Below are 20,725 nucleotides of genomic sequence, written 5' to 3' on the forward strand. Positions count from 1 at the left end.
GGTCATGCCAATTTCATGAAACCTGATCTCAAATGATAACATTACAGGTTTCCTATATGGTCTGTTAACTGACCTTCTGTGTTGTACCTACACCTGGTCAATACACATTAGTCCTAATAAACCTATTTATGTTGCACCTTATGGGTCAATCCCCTAGTTGCTAATTGAATATATTTTACAATTTGTCAAAAAATGCAATGAAAAATCATTGCTTAATATTAGCTAGTTAAGCGTTCTAAAACCAGAATCCTTGATCATAGTTGATTGGCGTTAGGCCAATTACAATGGACAAGGAAATGATGGCTGCAACTTAAGCTTAATCGAAAGGCCCAGCAATAGTGCATATTTCAATCATATTACACATCAGATGGAGTAGGTATCTTCTTTGAGTAGTTTTGGACAAAGACAAATAAGGTCTTCAATTGATTGATGACACAAATTTTCATATTTGAGGTAAAAATGAACAGCCTTGCCAACTGCCCTTGAACTTTAAATTTGACAAGTAATACTAACACATTAGATAGTCATATTCCATAGAATGACACTTGCATGTGAGTGTAGACATACTACTTTCAGGGAGTTATGAAAATTCCCCAGAAAACAGAATGAAAGAAGCTGCACCAGACACAGGTTTTCCTGTGGATTTCTAGGCTGGCCAAGTGATATTCCCATCAGCATTCCATTTACGCTGTGTTGGGTTCTCCATGGTGTATGTAATTAATTCCTCTTTTAGCCCTAAAAAGGAATTCAGGCCAGCACTGTGATTTAGTAAAAAATCATATAGCTTTCAAGGTAGAAAGCAGAATATAGAGTATGTAATTTCCAACTAACATGCTTGTTTGTGGCCAGTCAAAAAACTATAAGGCTAACCATGGCTTGGAAAATCTATATTCTCACCTCTCAAGTCAGATTTATGGGTACAGAAAACTCCACACTCATTGCAGAGAACACAGCATTTGTAAATGTGCTTATGCCTTTGTGAAGTCCTGGCAGGAATAAAAATGCTAAGTTCTATTAATAACTTAGTTAACAGCCAAATGTATCTTTGTGTATAGGGCTGGTTAAGCCTGTCATCCTTGGGTGGTCTTCCTCCAAACATTTTGCCTACTTACACCCCCCTTGAGCTGAAATGTGTTTTTCTTGGACTTAGGACTCCATGCACTTTACCACTGCTGATCACTGCTAAAGCGCGTGTGCTCACTCCCCTAAACATGGTGAAATTGGCTTACACCTGATTGGCATATTTAATTTACTAATAGGTTTGTTGTAGAGTTGCATACCATATAAACAGGGCCTGTAAATTAAATGCTACTACTGGGCCTGCAGCGCTCATTGTGCCACTCACTTAAGAAGCATGTCAAAACATGTCCCAGGCCTGCCATTGAAGCCTGAATGCAGTTTTAACCTGCCAGTTTGAATTGGCAGTATAACCCCCTTGCCATGACTTGAACCCCCTTTTATTGCATATATGTCACCCCTAAGGTAGGCCCTAGATAGTCCACGGGGCAGGATGCACTGTAATTAGAAGGCTGGACATGTTCATTTAAGTTTTACATGTACTGGTAGTAAAAAACTCTTAGATCTGTTTTTCATCACTGTGATGCCTAGCTGTCCAATAGGATAACATTGGGTTGCCCTGTTACATTTAACACATTGTAACTCTTGATTGGAGACAGATAAGCACTTAATGTTTGGTATCTATGAAGTTTTAATGAAAATCCTCTTTAGTGGTAAAGTCAAATTTTATGTTACCATTATGAAAATGCCACTTTTAGAAATTTTGCATTTTCCTGCCCTTAGCCTTTTGGAGCCTGCAGCCTGTCTTAGTTCACATGACTGGGTGCAACTGACAGACTTTGTGACTTCCTCCCAGACAGTCGCACACATTAGTTGTGCCTGAATGGGCCATCAACTGGCAGGATGGGAGAAGGTGGAGCTAGTCAGAGCCCCACTTGCAACTGAATAGACTGTGCTCTGCCTTCACACATAGGGCTTAACACCTCCACTTTGTCACTGCAGCCAGTTTTGAGCCACGGCAGGGGAGTCACAAACTTTTAGAAACTTCTCCCAACTTCAAAGGAGGCACTGGGTATAACAATAGGGCCCTAAGACCCACTCTTCAGTTCACTTTCTGGACCTGCGGAAGGACTCTCAGAGGGCTGCTGTGACCTGCTGTACACTCTGCAAGACTGATTTGCTACACAGTGAGTCCTGAACCCCCAACTGGTGCCCCACCAGTCATGGGCCTATGGTTGAAGGCGCCCAGACAGTCAAAATCCAAAACGAAGGAGTTAAAAAACATTTGGCTAAAAACTGCTCTGAGAACTGAGGGAAGACTGGGATCAATCTGCTCATCTATCCACCGAAGGTGCATCGCTGGTCAGCCAAACTTTGTGGCTGCTCTTTCTACAATTTGCTGTGCAGCAGCAAATCCTGTTCAGCAGTCCTTCACCAAAGGGATATCTGAGACCCTGGAACTGCCTCAGGCTACAACCCCCTGCTTTGTCCTGCTTGAGATTTTTGACTACATAAAACAGAACAAAGAAATCTTTACCGTGGGTTCGACCCAAGGCTCCATGACGATGACGCTCCCTCCTCAGACACTGCCTGCAGCCTTACCCCACTGGGCTTCACCTTCTCAGAAATTTTTCTTGAAAATTCTTGTAAGTTCAAAGGTAAGCACTGTCTGTGCTAAATCCACTTCTTGCGTCCGATCCATACTCCATCATAGTCCAGCAAATGTTTCTACTTTGACCAGGTCTTGCATGACTAGATGTCTACGAATGGCACTTTGATCTTTTAGGTGCTAGCTTTACGTAAAAACTTTAAAAAATCATAATTCCAGTTCAGCTGATTGGATTTTTGTCGTTTTGGAGTAAAATAATTTATAAACATTTACTCTATTTTTATGTCGAGCCTGGGCAGCTCAGGCACTGTCTCTTTGAGACATGCTGTAATCAGTTCATGAGCTTTCATCTAGCCCCATAGCTTTTTATTTGTTATTTGGCGTGGCCTTGAAAAAGTCTTCTTTGTTATCGGGTAATTTATCTTTTTAGTCCTGCCTTGTGCTCTTTTGTTCCCTCCCCTGACGCAGGGACTAACTACTTGTATTGTTCCACTGTTGCTCTTATCTATTGTCTTTGTGTGATATTTTTTCATTGGTTACTTGTCTGCTTCTTTGATGGTTGTGTTTAGAGCTCCATCTGCCAAACAGCCCTGAACTGATTTTATTTTTGTTTTATTTGGCATCCCAAAAGGGCTATGCTGTTTAGTGGTAGTGATATAAACTTTGTTGGATAAACAGCCTTGCACTGCATTTTTGTTCCAAATGGCCATACCTTTACCATACCGAGACTCTAACCTGGCTCCCCAGCTCCAAGGTTGGCAGTTCTGGTTGTTACGCCACATCTTCTGTCCTGCTCCTTCTCTTATATTTTCGGTACACTTGTTTGGCAATTGGGGCTGGGGCACTTAGCCGCTGGTCCTCGCGAACACCCCTCAACGCAGCCTCCCTCTCAGTCTACTGCTCATGTTCTGACTGCCCCCTAGCATCCACTGCTGTTATTAAAGATTTGCCCTATTGTATCTTTTTTTGCATTCTAAAGCTCTCTTATACCTTATTTTTTGTTTAAGTGCCACACAAATATTTTAAATAAATATACACAGAAATACATTTTAAAGCTCATCATCTCTTGTTCTCCTCAGAGGAGAGTGTAGACTGATTTACATATGACTGCTCCCTAGCAGCCATATGTAAATCAGTTTTGAGCCAGCCGAAATTGGAGCCTCTGTACAAGAACGATGAACTGTAATTCTATCAAACATGTTTTGTGTTATTTTAATGTGCCATAATTACACAGTTGTGTGCATAACACGGTGCTTCCAATAGTACTTTATTACATAGTTGTTTCTGTAAAGAGCTATATGATACAGGTGTCACCATTAAAGGGTGCTTATGACAGTGGCCTCAGTAAATAAGTATGTGCCACAGGGAGTCTGCGGACAGAGTACTCAGCTTTTTCTGATAGTCAGTACTTTACTGTGATCATTAGAAATGCCAATAGGTATAGTCTGTAATTGGAAGCACGTCTTTATTAATTGCTGAATTTGGCCATGCAATGCCGTCATGCATGCACTCTTTCATTCATGAAGTCATTCACCCAACAATTGACACATTCTTGAATTCAGTCATCCAGAATACCATACACGTATGCAACACACATTTACCAATTAATGAAGAGGAACTTTCCATTACAAAGCACACCTCTGGCTTTCACAAAGCTTGTTCAGCTTGTTGCCTAGCAGATTTAAACTTCAAGAACTCCTTTTTAGTTCTCTCTCCATCTAAATTTCTTCACACTGCCTTTTCTCTCACTTTCTGTCCTACTTGCAAAGTCAGCATTCTCACTTTGAAATTGTTTTCCTGAGTTTATCATCTTGATGCAGGTTTTAGTTCACAGATCCACCCATAATATTGTCAGGCTGAACCCAGAGAGCTATTTGCCTCTTGGGAAATGCTAACTGCACCATCTCGGCTTGTCCATTCTTCTTTGCATAGATACAAAGATTTGGAAGTTAGCAATCAATGAGGCAGGCTCTTCCGCAGGAGGTTTCCTATTGTTAAATATGTCATCAACGTTGTTAATAATTTCCCCTCAGTGGACAAGGCACAGGTAGCACAGTTTTTGATCAGAACCTTTTTGGCAGAGCGGACAAAGGTAGGATTGCACTACTGGCTATATTCATTCCCAAGCCACCTTCAGAGGTAAACTTTTTATAGTAGGAAGACTGAAATGACTAATATAGGTATGACGCCTTCTTCTTCTCCTGATTCAGTAGATACAGAGGGTGACATCACTGTGTCAAATCCTGGGGTGCCTCCAATCTCTCCTCCTATACAGGTGAGATTTCAGTGTTCTTCCCCAGTAGATCTAGGGGACAGAATAAGGTTATTCATCTGCAATTAGGGGCATAAGGTGCGAGATGCATGGGTCCTAGAAAAAGCTCAAGGATTCCATTTGGAGTGCTAAGTAAGAGCACTTAACTATCTCCTCCGTGTTAGAAATTTGACTTTTCTGCAAGCTCACTCAAGGCATTTGCATTCTGCTACCGAACTCCGTTTTCTGTTGGCCATAAGACTCAGCACACTATACTACTGGTAACCAGTAATAAAGTGGTAAACATCATAAAATTGGCATATACTTAATTGGCACATATAATTTAATGATATGTCACCAATGTATGTTACAACATGTACCTAGGGCCTGTAAATTAAATGTCATTCACTAAAATAGCACTGCAAAACATGTCTCTAGCCTGCCATTGCATCTTAAGTGTGCAGTTTGAAATTGCCATTTCAACCTGATAAAAAAAACCTCTTGTGAGTCCAAAATGATCCTTTTTATTATCTATACGTCAGCCCTAAGTTAGGCTCTGCGTATGCGTACAGCAGGGTGCATGGTACTGTAAAAGTAGAGCAAGTATATTTAATGTTTTACTTGCCCTGACATTGAAAAAATCTCCAAAATCCTTTGCAGGTCTTGCCTGTGACAGTGAGTTTTCTTTCGCTTGCGAGAGGTATGGTTTTCAACAAAAGGGTTGGAGCCAGCCCACTGCTTACCATTCATTGACTTCATTGTCACTCTTATTTGCTGCCTCTCAATTGGCCAGCGTGTGCTGTTTTCACTTCTTCTACGTTTGTGTGGAGCATGGACCAAGTAATGATTGCTTCACCTTGATGAGAGTCCTTCCGCTGCTGTGATTGAAATACTATATTTCTTTTTTCTTCTTACTGCTGTGTTGCTTCTTCTTTCCAACCTCGGAGCCTTCTACTCTCCGTGTTGCGTACTCCCTCTCGCCCCTACCCTCCTCTTGTTTGTGTTGCTCATTGCCTCTCACGCTCTCATTGTCGGAGTTGTGCCCCACCCCACTTGCAGGGTAAAAATAAAGCACTATGGTGCCATGTCACAGCGTTTTTCCCCACTTCTGTGCCTGTTCCTCATTGTCCAATTGCCCCTTGCCTCCCAACCTCCCTCCTATTGTCCATGTTGAGATCCCTCTCCCCCACTTGCCCTAAGGTAAAATAAAAGTGTTGTGGCACAACCAGCGCTGCCCACTTCATAGTTTTTTTTCTAATACTTAGCCATGCTGCATAGCAGCCACACTGCTGTACAACATGGCTAAATAACATTGGCAAAGCCAATAGCTCTTACATAGGAGATACCTATTGACTTTGCCAATGCTTGTTCACTGTAGCAAGGCTAGCTCTGCCACAAGAAAACATTGGGTTACATTATAATAATTTTTAATGCATAACACCCGTTTGGGAGCAGTTAGAACCATGATTCAAGGATTCATTTTAAAAGTAATTTGAAATTCAACTTAATGGTTAAGTTGGACTTTATGCTACAAGTTTGGAAGTGGCACTTTTGCAAAGTTGCCATTTCTCTGCCTAAGCCAAAAGGGGCCTTCCTGCTAGTGACAGTGAATGGCTCCCATGGGGTGAGAAGTGTATTGCTCTGAGATACTGGGCAAAATGCTTCAGTGTGAAGAGGTGATCTCGTTCTTGTGCAGGATGGCTTGGTGGGCTGTATCCAGCCCTTCCTGAGCTTCAAATAATGCTTACCCTGTCTCTAGTAGATTTAGCTCACATCTAGACCTCCCTCCCCTTTATCCTGCAAACCAGTTCAGCTCCAAACCCAGTGGTGAGGCCCCCACAAAACTGGTTCAAGGTGACTAAAAGGAAGGGTTTGCCCATTTCCAGAGCACACATCTGGATGGGACAAAGGAGCTCTGATCGTTGGAAGAAGGGTTCTGTCATGTTGGATTTAGGTAGAGAGGGGCACTGCAGGATAGTGTACAGTAAAACACAAAGTACATGCTGCAAACGTTGGTAAGGTCACTCCTAAGAACGTTTACCCAGTTGGTTAGTGAGTGGCCAGGAGTGTCCCCTGCCCAAAGGCTGGTACTGGGCATAAATGTTCCACCCCATTACCATCCTCAAAACACTCCTGGACTTGTGAAGAATCAGAAGAATGACTTCCCTGCTGTCCAGTGAAGCTGAAAAAAACTGGACCTGCTTGCTTTGAATCCAGGATCCCAGCAATGACTCCAAGGCTCCCGTTTGGGCTATAGGGACACTACAAACTTCCAGAGGACTTTCCCTGCAACTACCCAGCAGACGAGTTCCAACTGGACCTGTCTTGGACCCTGCTCCTGGGCTCTGTTGTAATGAGTCCTAACCCCCAAATGGTACCTTCCAGGTCCTGGACTGTGGGATGGTGTTAGATTTCCTCCAAAGAGACCCGAACTGCCGTCAAGCCAAATCCATCAACGCTGACTCACCAGTCATATCCAACTTGCCCAGTTGCACCGCTAAAGGAGATCTGACTTCCAGAAAAGTTTCAAAGTCCAAACATAGAGGAGTTCATCAAGACTAATGCTGAACATCAAGGCATTCCTGGGCACAGACTTCAGACTCAGCCCTCTCAGAGCTTGCAGCTTGTTCTGCTGAAGACTCGTTGATGAAAATTTTCTAAGTCTAAAGGTAAACTTTCCACGGGGATGAACCGGGTCTCTGTATCAAACCTGCACTCCGTTGTGGTCGGCCTTAACTTTTGACTTTGGCCTGGTCCTGCATGACCAGATGACCGCGGTTGCCACTTTGTGCTTTTTTGGTTCTATTTTTTATTCAACTTTAAAAATTCATGTCTCAGGATCTACTGATTGGAGTTTTGGTGTCATTTTATTTATTACATTTTTCTCAATTTCTCTAAATTGTTTTTTTCTTGTGTTGTGTTTTCATTTCACTACTGTTTGAGTGCAGAATAAATACTTTACACATTGCCTCTAGGGTAAGTCTAATTGCTTTTTTACCAAGCTACCAGAGGGTTAACTATAGGTTTATTTAGTGACTTAAGGGGTGACTCCTCAAAAGGACTGTGACAATTCTTTGCATTGGGTTCTCATCCCCTTGAGCACATCATCCAGTGTATTACACTCCTCAGCAAATTAATGTCTCCACTCACAAGATGATATTTATAGATCTAGAGATCAAATCTCTCTGTAAAAGGTGTGCCATAAAGATTTGCTCCCCTCAACCGCAGAGCGCCTCATCTTGAGCAAAAAAGGAGGCGGTTTCTTGCTTGTTAACAAGCTATGACATTTCCATGCTGGATTTCATACAGGCACTTCAAGACTTTTCAAAACGGAGAGAGACCACCTTCTCAATGATTTGTTAATCAAAAGAGACTTCATGGCACACCTACCTCTTGGTTCTATTTTATCCCTTCAGAACCAAGATCTCAACTTCAAATGGAGGTCTTTCATTAACAAACTGTTGGTTTTATCGTGTGGGATATCATCAGCTCCTTGCTCTTGTACAAAGTGAATGAAACCGGTGATGCAATTCATTTGAGTGAGGGGAGGAGGGTGAATCTGGTTATTTATCTGCTCATGGCCCATAATCTGATGGTCTTGAATCTGCATCTGGCTTTGACAATTAGCATTTTGGAGGCTCTGGGTTTCGTCATCCATTCAGAGAAGTCCTGCGAGAAAGAACCCACCCTCACTACCTTACACTTTGTTGCCCACACTGATAGACCTGTGAATTATTGCACCCCCCTGTGCAAGGCATCAGGATAGGCTGTGTCCTTTCCTGACTTTAGATGATTCCACTGCCTGTTAGCCTCCCTACCCAAAGCTGAGATCATTAAGCCCGCTCCCTACCTTCAAGCCTTTATGAGTTCTATGTTGTGGTTCCCAGTTACTATTATTTACCTTTCTGTGCAGAATGTCACTGTTGCAAATGTTGCATACCCAATATCTGTATATTGTAGCACACCACTGGAACAGAATTGTTTATCGATTGGCACCATAGACTCATGCTCTTACTGCACTAACTTTATGTTTTGCCATACTTCCTACAAGTGCCTTGACCTCTGCATGGTAATATGTTATGTTTTCCATTTCTATGCTAAATGTTGAAAATCTCTCAATACATTTTTAATAAAAAAACAGTCAGGAAGCATCAAATCCCTCAAATCACATGGTATTCTTGAGATCATTATCAAACTCAAAATCTGCTATTCTTCTCCTCCATAATCAAAAGATAAAATATATTGAGAACGTTTTTGTCAAATTATATTGCCATGCTACTCGGCCTGTTGACAGCTTCCATATTGGCTATCTTCCCCAGGCCTTTCCATTACAGGATCCTCTAACGATTGAAGATCCTTCACTGCCATAAGGGCTTGTCCTGTGCAGAGTTGGTCCAGCTGACTGAAGAAGTCCTCCGGCAGCTTGGAGTATGGCTCTCCCACATAGAAACATGAAATGGCAGAGCCATATTTCGTCTGGCGCCAAGCATGGTGACCAATTTGTACACCAGTAATTATAGCCGGGGAGCGAGATGGATTGAAGTGACCATAGGAGGAACATTGTCTCGGCTGCAGCTTCATCCTTATATCAGTTACCTGGAGCTCTTGGCTAGCTCATTTGCAATCCAGTTCCAAGTCCCTCACTGTTCTTTCTTTTGCAACCTTGAGAGAGCAAAAAAATTCTCTGGAGTTTTATTAATTAATTTTATGATGTCACACATTAGCTGAGATAAATGTTTTTTGGCCCTTCCCCTAGCTCACAACATTCTAATGATGGCGACTCGCATACTGGGAAAGGAAAATAAAATGGGGAATTAGAACTGACGTTATTTCAAAAACTTCAGCAATTATACGCTGAACTCCTTGTTGTTGTTTGGACGTATTGGAAATATGGGGCTATTGCAAGATAGAATTATTTGTGGAAAGAGTCATAGTGGTATCTAGGTTGTTAATGTAAAGAAGCAGGTCTCAGATACTAGCTATGAATGTCCTGGGTTGCTGTTGGCTTCCAATGAGCCAAATAAAAAGGCAGCTTTTGGGTAGTGCTTAGCTGTCTAATTTACTCCAACCAATAAGACACCCAGGTCTTTTATCACAGAATGTCTCCTGGCTGGTTACTTATGATAACAACAGATGGTTGTTATAGCATGCATGCTATTATTCTTATTATGGCTCTGCGCCTTGTATATTACTCTGATCATCAGTAGTCATTTTCTGCATGACTTTTTGCAGCAGTATCCCATTGTTGGCTTGTGGTCTTTTTCTCATTAGTTGTCTTTCTTGGATACACTATGAATTTCAACAAGTCGGAAATCGTCCCTCTAGCTTCTAGTTGATCTCTGGCTTTCTCACACGAGACCTAGTCACTTTCATAGAAGGCACAACTCTCCAAATGTTGCTGAGCTTAATCAGTCTGAACATGTAAATCTAGACTTTTGGCTCTTAAGGAAAGGGGTTCATTGTGGCTGACTCACTGCTTCCTCTCATAAGCATCTCAGCAATATCTTTCAGTGGCAACTGGCTCCAGCAGTGAGGAGGAGAAGATGTTTTGGAAAAAGTTTGATTTCACAGACATCTGTGGTCTCAACTTCAAAATGGTCACATATGACACCTACCTTTTGGCCCTGCTTCTATCATCCTCTGGAAAAGCTTTCTATTATAATTATTAAACAAAGCTTATATCTGATAGAGACATCTAGTTGCATATTCCTTACCTCTGAATTTCCCAGGTGTCAGACTGGATCCAGAAGATTTTTGCGTGAGCAGTATCCCTCTGTGCCAGTAGGTGGCATTGAACGGCTCCACAAAGCATCATCCACCCCGGAAGTGACGTCCTGGTCAACTATACAGGTGCCACCTCTGCATGCTGACGTCAGATCTTTTCTTTCTGTGCTAGTTAGTGCTGATATGGAGAAGAGCTACCCATCTGTCATTTTCTGACAGTTTTGTCAAACTCTTTTTCAAGGTTTCCCTGCTGGTGTGCCAAGGATGTCTTTCAAGAAGACAGGTTTTAAATTGTGTGGCCCCTGTCACAGTGTTATGTAAGTTGCGGACACCCATTTAGTTTGTATGTGGGGTCTTGAGCGTGACCACAACTCCAAGTCATACTTGGACTGCCAGGTCATGGCTCTCAAGACTTTGAGGGATCAGTCTCTGAACTGCTAGCTTCCTGCCAAGCGGCACTGAATCATACGACTCCTAGGAGGTCTCGGTCCTGATCAAGAGAAAGCCCTTGGGACAGCTCCAGGGGCCCTAAATCCTCTTTGTCCCACTCCAAGTCATCGGGACAGTTGGGAAAGAAGCATAAGAAGCACAAGAAGTTGAAGTGTGCTTCCATTTCTCCTTGTTCGTCGGTCGACGTGAGGAAGGCACATCGGCGATCGAGGCACAGTTCTGCAGAGCCATCGCCAGGTTTGACTTCATGTCTCCCTGCTTTTCTGGGAACAGGGGTGACCCCCGCTCAGGTTAAAGAGTTTTACAAGGCCATGCACCTCGTATTCGAGAATGGGGCTGGAGGGGGCCTCATCGGGTTCTGCACCAGCGGCTCAGATGGGCTCCCGTGGATCTGATCACAGATCCAAACCGGTGCTGGTCATACCTCTGCGACCTTCCCCAATGCCAGTCCCGATGCTGATGCTTTGGAGGCACCAGCCCCATTTGGATCCCTGAATCTGACACAGAGCCGGATCGGAGTCAACCAACACCGATTCCACTGCCGACAGGACCCATTTGTCCTAGGTTGGCACCTGAGCCCTATTCTGAAGGGCTAGGCCTTGGGGAAGAATGGGAGGGGTCACAGGACCCTTTAGAATACCAGTTGGAAGGCCAGGAATCGATAGACTGGTGTGATGAACTTAGAGATGCCAGTGGATTCGATACCTCTCCAGATACTGGTTTGCTTTCTCCCCCTACCATGGCTATGGAGAAGGTAGCAACATATGCTATGGTGGTGAAGAGGTTGACTGAGGTCCTGACCCTCAAACTACCATTAGTGGCAGTCAAGATGAACAACTTGACAGAAGTGCTTCAGTTGGGAGCTTCCTCCTCCCAATCTCTGCTTCCCTTCAGCAAAGCACTGACTGATGACCTACTGGGAACCTGGTCCAAGCCCAGCACAAGGGCTCCTGCGTGCAGGACAATTGCCCACCGCCATCTTCTACCCCAGGAAACCTATCTTTCCTCACCCAAAACCCCACCCTCAAGAGCTTGGTTGTCCAAGCCTCTACCTCCCATGGCCAGATCTTTGCTGCTTCCCCTGAAAGGTAATCTAAGAGGCTGTATAGTTAAGGAAAGAAGAGGCTTTTTCCACCAGCCTTCCATTGAGGTAGGTGAACACTACATGCTTATTGGACGGCAATCCCACATATTTTGGGACACAGTTGGGCAGGTGCTCCCACAGGTCCCGGAGTAGATCCAGGCCACTCTTGCCCCAAGCAGCAAAGGATGGGAGAGATGCAGACAAGTTCACCGTTCAATGTGGTTTAGACACGGCGACTTGCTGGGCAGAGCAGTTTCATCGACAGTGGTGCTTTAACGTCACGCCTAGCTCAGAACTTCTGGCTTTTCAGGGGATGTCAAGGCTCATCTCATGGGCATGCCCTTATATGGCATGTCTCTTTGGGGAAAAGGCAGACTCAGCCCTGGGGTGCTTTAAGGAATTGCAGGCTAGGGTCAAGTCCTTGGACCTCTCATTTCCCCACGTCCCAGGTCTACCTTTCACCCCTTTCATGGATATGGAAGGGGTGTTCCACTGCATCAACCCTATGCCATCCACCATCCTGCTCAACCTCCCCAAGCTATGGGGGCACAGTGCATACTGGCATGAGGGTCCAATAGACAGAGGTCTGCTACAAACACCAATCCCCAGCAGCTGCAGCCTCCAAGCCCTCTTAACCTTGTCCTTCAAGATCATGAGTGTCCAGTTGATAGCAGAATCTACCATCATCTCCACCACTGGCAGTCCATAACATCGGACAGGTAGGTCTTAAAGACCATGCAGAGGTGCTAATCTCTCCCCTTCAAATCCTCCCCTCCCCCTTTACCACCAACACATGATCAGCTGATGATGGATCATATATCCTTGGTCCGTGATGAAGTCACAGTTCTCTTGGCCAAGGGAGTGGTAGAGTGAGGTCTGATTTTAGAAGTAGGCAGTGGTTGTTATTCCTGCTACATTCTGATGCCCAAAAAGAACAAAGGTCTTTGGCCCATGCTAGAACTCCAAACACTCAGGCGGCCATTACAACATTGGCGGTAAAAGCCGCTTACCGCTGTGCAGAAGACCGCCAACACACTGCCGCTCCCGCGGAATTCCGCCTCAGCTATTATGACCCACATTTCGGAATCCGCCAAAATACAGACACCCACACAAGTCCGCCACACCAAAGGTCAGTGATAAACTGGCGAAAACAAAACCTCCACCGTCACACCAACAGAAATACGCCCACACTATCACGACACACGAATCCACACAATTCAAAATACACACACCTGACACACATACACACACCACTCCCACACACCCATTACAATATAAAACACACACCCACATCACCCACAAACCCCCACGACCAGAATCACTGAGAGAAGGCCAGAGAGAGACACCACCATCAACAAACTGGCATCCACAGGCACACAACACCATCACCCACACAACTTCCACGCACCTGTATTGCTACATACACTACGTGCATGCGGCAGCACTACGTGCAAGGTAAACAGTGGTGCAGAGTGTGGACCATTGGCCTCTGCTTTCATTGGCCTTCGCTTCCATTTTGGTTCACGACTCCATTTTGTCGAGTCTGGTCCGGTGCGTAAGGCACTGTTCTGTGTTTTTCCACAAGCTTCGGCAAGCTGAAGGGTGGGGTGTTTTTCTGCTCAACTTCGCTCCATCTGCCTGGTACGAAGGGCGCTATTTACATTCCACGAGCTATCAGTTAGAACAACAGGGGGATGCGCCTGTACACAAGGAGGAATGCAAGCTTCACCTTGGAGTCCTCTCCTGGGAACTTGGCCCGTTCTGAGGAGACGTCTCGAAGGGTGAACAAGGTACCGCCGATTGCACAATTTGTAAAGGAGGGGGTCTTTTTCTAGAAAAGACTCCTGGGCGTTAGTAAATACTATAAAAGTTGGGGGCCTGGATGGGCTGGTTTAGGAACTCTCTCCTGGGTTGGACGCAACGCCAGGAGGACTGATTGTCCCGAACAGAGGCTCCCTGTGTCAGCTGATTTGGGTTCCCCAGCTTTGTGTACGGCGGAGGGATGCAGACGCTCTTTTCGGTGAAGCTTTTCAATTTATTAAGTGTATTGTGTGTGCGCGCGTAATGTGTACTTATTCTTGCAGTCATTTTCATGCTATTGAGCATTGAAGTATATTGTGTGTGCGCGCGTAATATGCACTTACTCTTACAGTCATTTTCATGCTATTGAGCATTGAGGTATATTGTGTGTGCTCGTATTATATGCACTTACTCTTGCAATTATTCACAGAGTGCTTATATCTTTATCATTATTCTCATGTTATTCTCCTGATGTATATATATATATATTAGTGTGGTTTAGTTTTGCTAGCTGAGAACTTGCCCCTTAAATAAACTTGATTATTCTACTTACGAAGGTGTTTGAGAGTGATTGCTTTACATTGTGCCTTAAAATATCCTGAGGTGCATAGTTTTGATATTCTGAAGAGTAAAGCAGCACAAATTGGCGTAGTCGTTTGCAGGATTCGAAAAAAAAAAAAAAGGGAAAATGCTTAATAAGATCAAAGCGAGCTCAAAAGCAGGTTCTCAGGTAGCAAATCCAGACATAGAGATACCGGGGTGGGAAACTGCTCCGTATAAACTATTAGCTCAGGAATGGTCACGTTGTGCTGGTTTGTGTGAAAATTGGAATGCGTGTATGTTAAATGTGGAACCTGAAGATCTTCTCATTTGTTTACGGAAAGTGTCGATTGACAAGGGAAGGGAGGTTTGTGCGTTGGGGAGGCGAGGCTGGATCTTGCTTTCTGCGTACCGAAAGTTGTATGAAAAATGTTTACAGTTACAAAAAGACCACGAGCAGCTGGAGAAGGAGTTAGTGGAAGCCCGAAATTCCTCTACCATGCTAGCTTGTCAAAATAAATTATTAAGTGATAAGTTGGAAATGTACCAACTGGTTGCAGAGAGAACGGCTGTTAGCGTAGCTAAATATAAACACAAGAAACGAAGAGGGAAAGTTAATAAAAAGAAGGTGCATTTAGCTATCTCTCAGGCAGGATTAGCCTTTGACCCTGAATTTTGGGATGGAAACATCTGGGATACATCTGATTTTTCAGATGGGTCCGGAGGCGATGACTGCCAAGATGTTAGACAGGAGAAGACAGAGCGCAGGAATGTTGTCCGTGCGCAGCCCATATATCGGCGAAAGTTACAGCATAGCCCAGCTAATCCTGGAGGGGTGATGTTGGATGCCCTGGAGGATTATACACAGCAAGAACTAAGTGATGTGATAGACAGATTTCGACAGAGGTCTGGGGAAACATTGCTTACGTGGTTGGTGCGGGTGCACGATATGGGGGGCCAGGGGGTCCAATTGGATCACGGCGACGCCCCGAGGCTTTGTATGTTAAGTACAGACCCGGTTATTCAAAATGAGTTTAGAACCTATCCAGGGAATGGTCCCATGACCAATTTGTTAGAGCTAGCGGCGCAAGGGTGTGCTCAGAAGTATCCGACAGAGTCAGACTGGCCGCCTAATGATAAACCTTGGTACACTTTGAGAGATGCAGTACAGAGATTGAAGGAAGAAGGGATGAAAACAGCTATCTTTATGGGTAATGCCCATGATTTGATGAATGGAATTTTAAGTGTGTCTGTGCGAAACCGGCTGATTAGGGCCGCTCCTCCTGCATATAAGCATGTCATCATGACTTTGTTAATTAATCAGACAGGTAACCCATTGTCTCAGGTGGTAAAAGCGGTGCGTGAGTTAAGTGATTTAGGAGAATGGGCTAAGCCAGAGAGGAATTCACGGTCTGAGAATCGTACTGATAACAACAGGGTGACAAGGCGAGACATGTTTCAGGCCTTGATGCGAGATGGGGTGACCAGGAATGAAATTGATGGGATAAGCACCAAGGACATGTGGGAAATGTATCACAAACGCGGTTTGGATAAAAAGGAGGGGAGTAGGAAAGGGAACAAGAAGGATAACAAAGTGGTGAACCAGAGAAAGGCAGGAGGGGAGGAGCGTGAGAGTGAAAAGGGAGAGAGAGGGAGAAAACCCCACAGTAGAGAGAGATCCCCAGAGGACGGAAATTGGGAGGAGGAGCACCGAAGCGCAGAGGGAACCCGGAGCAGGGAGAGAGACCGAGAACTGACAGGTTCTGGGAAAACTCGAGGAAGAGAGTGGGAGAGGGAGCTGGTAAGCTCAGAGAGGTTGCGAAGCAGAGACAGGGAGGAGGAGTTCCCTGAGAATTACCGCAAACTGTATCCAGATTTGACTTGGGCAGACTCTGATGTGCGCAGAGTGAAAATAGATTAGGAAACAGGCCAAACTCCGGTGCAGGGATGGGCTCGCAAAGATAACAGACCTCATGTCAAAGTAGAAATTTATTGGAAACGTGGAAATGTTCAAAAAGTTCGAGCCCTCGTTGACACCGGAGCGGAGGCCACTTTGATTCATGGCAATCCAAGAAAATTCAGGGGACAGTACTTTACCATTACGGGATTGGGCGGAAAAGAAACCCCAGCAGTGCAGATAGTGGTTCCCATGAAAATAGGGGCACTTCCAAAGAGAGAATACACTGTCCTGATTGTGCCCATTCCCGAATACATTATTGGAATTGACATTTTGAAAGGGATGACCCTACATTTGGAAGATGGATGTTATCAATTTGGTTCCAAAAGATTTATATCAATAGCCGCCGCAAGGGTAGGGCTGTTGAAGATTCCTCCGGTAACACTTCCCCAAGCTACTAAAGTGATTCAAATGAAACAGTACAGAATACCGGGAGGACATGAGGAGATTAGCCAGACTATACATGATTTACTAGAGGCCGGGGTAATAGTTCCCATCACCACTGCGTGGAATAATGCCTTCTGGCCTGTTCGTAAAAGTGATAACAGTTGGAGGATTTGCATTGATTATCGCCAATTGAATAAACATACACCTCCTCTGACTGCAGCGGTCCCAGACACCATTACCTTGATTGAGAACATACAGAAACACAGTGGGACTTGGTATGCAACCATTGACATTGCCAATGCCTTCTTTACGATACCAATAGCTACTGAGAGCCAGCCTCAGCTGGCATTCCAATGGGCGGGGCGTCAGTACACCTTCTGTAGATTACCCATGGGGTATTTACATAGCCCCACTATCTGCCACCGGCTGGTGGCTGAACATTTGGATGAAGTACCCGTGGTTCCTGGAGTGCAAATTTCCCACTATATAGATGACGTGATGATGCAGGGAGAGACGCAAGAACAGGTGCAAATTCAGCTAGACAGGGTGGTGGAACATTTGCAGAATCAAGGGTGGGAGATTAACCCCGAGAAAGTGCAGGGACCGTCTCAGAGCGTGAAATTTTTGGGCATTCAGTGGAATCAGGGACACAGAGAAGTGTTGCCAAAAGTGAAACAAAAGATTAAGGAATTCGCAGTACCGCGAAATCGGAAGGAAGCCCAGAGTTTTATTGGACTATTCGGGTATTGGAGACAACATATACCCCATTTGTCTCAAATTTTGGCCCCATTGTACAAAGTTACACGAAAGAAAAATGCGTTTGAATGGGGAGAGCAGGAGCAGCGCGCGTTTGAATTGGCGAAAGACGCCATTCAGCATGCTTTGGATTTGTGGCCGATTCGAGAGGGAGACATTGAGTTGAATGTGACAGTCCAGGGGCAGTATGCCAATTGGAGTTTATGGCAAAAACAAGGAAGAAAGAGGGTGCCCCTGGGATTTTGGACAAAGAAGTTACCTGAGGCAGGAGAGCGGTATACTCCCTTTGAGAAGCAGCTGCTGGCCTGCTATTGGGCCCTGGTTGATACTGAGCAAATTACACTGGGACATAATGTGATTTTAAGGCCTGAAATTCCCATCATGCAGTGGGTGATGAGTTCCCCAAAAACTCATAGAATTGGACATGCGCAAGAAGCCAGCATTATAAAATGGAAATGGTATGTCCAGGACAGGGCACGAGCGGGTCCAAAAGTTTTGCATGAGCAGGTAGCGCAGGCTCCAGTGGAGAATTCCGAAATGTTGCATGATGTACCTTCAGTGTGTGAATCCCCAGTAGGGTGGGGCCAGCCGTTCGCAGACTTGTCTGCAGATGACAAAAAACATGTGTGGTTCACAGATGGTTCAGCAAAATATGTTGGAGCGAAAAGGCACTGGAAGGCAGTGTCCTATAATCCTGTTACCAAGAAGCTTTTGACAACTACAGGACAGGGAAAAAGTAGCCAGTATGCAGAGCTTTATGCCGTGTATCAGGCTTTAAAACAGGAGCTACCCGGAAAATGTCACATTTATACAGATTCCTGGTCTACCGCCAATGGGTTAGCTACTTGGCTTCCCACGTGGCATGCACATCAGTACAAAATCCATAACAAAGAGGTATGGGGGAAGGAGTTATGGCAGGAGATCTGGGAAATGTTACCTCAAAGCACCGTGACTGTCTATCATGTGGACGCTCACTGTCCAACTGATTCATTAGACCGATGGTTCAATTGTCTTGCAGACGATCGAGCCAAGATTCAAGAGGCTGAAGTGGAGGCGCAGAGTTCTGATTTGGTGGGAATGGCTAAATGGGCACACCAGAAATGCGGACATCTTGGAGAAAAGGCTACTCACAGGTGGGCTGAGATTAGAGGGATGCATCTTCCCCTAGATTTGATTAAAACAGCGATCATTGAATGTCCCATTTGTCAGCATGCACAGCACAGACCGGTCCCACAGGTGGTGAGAGGCCAGCTAGGTAGAGGTAAATTGCCAGGACAGATTTGGCAGATTGATTACATTGGACCAATGCCAGTGAGCAGAGGGTGTCAGTATGCCTGCACCGTGGTAGACACTTACTCTGGTTATCTCATAGCCTTTCCCTGCAAGCGCGCAACTCAGCAGAGCACCCTGAAAACACTAGATCTGTTGATTCTGTACTATGGAGTGCCACTCCAGATTCAAAGTGATAACGCCAGCCACTTCAAGGGCAGACTAGTGCAGGACTATTGTGCACAACGCAATATTGAGTGGATTTTTCACATACCTTACTACCCACAAGCAGCGGGACTGATTGAGAGAATGAATGGGTTGCTGAAAGAACAATTGCGTAAACTGAATGATGGGACACTGAAGGGGTGGAGAGATAATTTGTATGATGCTTTGCAAATTTTGAACAACCGACCCCTAACAAATGCCGAGACACCTCTCATGAGAATGCTCACACCTGCTTTACAGATTAATCCGTTTACAACGAGCAATACCATTGTGTATTGGGAAACAGCTCCAGGAGCTTTGGCCCCATATCGAGCTACACCAGAATCTGCAGGACTTGACTTACATGCTTTACACATGCATCGATTGAAACCTAGAGACATCACTCTGATTGAAACTGGGGTGGGAATTCAGATTCCCCCTGAGCATTACGGTCTGATCGCCCCTCGATCTGGGCTTGCCTTGAGGGGCATCCAAGTTTTAGGAGGCGTGATAGATGCAGACTACCAAGGCGAGTTGAAAGTCATTCTCTTGAACAGTGGTGACACAGACCTAGTGGTGCAACCTGGTGATCGCGTTGCCCAAATTGTCATTATGCCGGTTTATGGAGGTGTTGTTAAGAAGGGGAGCGCCCCAGCTCTTCTCACTGTGAGAGGCAAAGGAGGGTTCGGATCTACTGACAAGAACCCAGGGGCCAAAGTGTGGATTGAATCCCCAAATAACCCTCCTCAACCCGCTGATGTCATCGCCACTGGACCAGACAATGTCCTGGTAGTTATGCGACCTGGTCAAGACAAATGGGAACATGTTCCCGCTGACAAATGCTATCTGCGAGAATGATAATACGTGTTTTGTCCTTTGTTCTTTTCAGATCATCCTGTGGAGTGCCTGTGCCATGAGTGTGGTGTATGGAGCCCGTTCGGGAGACTCCACCGGGGAGCGGGAGGGGCTCATAGCCCAAAAATTCAACCGTCAGCCGCAGATGCCAACGCTGCTGCATCAACCGAACAATGTTTGGATTCATCTAGCGCAGGAAGTGCTGAATATATCTCACTTCTGTATGAGTAACATGCAAAGCGTTCAAGATTTGATTACCACTTGTCTAGTGGCAGTGCCCACTCCTGCTGCTGTATTATTACACATCTTTAACAATACAAACCAGGATGGAATGGTGGATGTGAGTGACGTTCGCTCCCATCTGTCACTCTATGAGTACTGCCGTCATTGCCCGGAGGTGGGCAGGCGGTTGTGGAGGAACATGACATCTATACTCACGTTTAACATCTCAAGTGGGGATGTGTGCTATTCATTGACCTGTGATCCTATGAAAATAGGTAAATGTGCTCAGCTCAAATTGGAGAAAAGAGACAAAAATTTAACTGCTGCACAACAGACGTTGTGCCACTCACGGACTGACCTAACCTGTTTGAATGTAAATAATTCAATGTTTTGCCAACATGTGGTGCCTGCTGCCAGCCACATTCAAAATGTTAAGTTGCCTAAAGGTTGGCTCTTTTCTTGTGGTAATCTTTCTTTTACTTATATTCCAGCCAATCTAACCGGAGGGCCTTGTGCCTGGTCACGCTTAGGCTTTCTCATGTTTCCTATGGATACTGCTCTACACCCTCGCTATACCAGAGACACTATTCAATTACCTAC

This window comes from Pleurodeles waltl, chromosome 4_1 (genome assembly GCF_031143425.1).
Source record: "Pleurodeles waltl isolate 20211129_DDA chromosome 4_1, aPleWal1.hap1.20221129, whole genome shotgun sequence".
Taxonomy (NCBI): Eukaryota; Metazoa; Chordata; class Amphibia; order Caudata; family Salamandridae; genus Pleurodeles; species Pleurodeles waltl.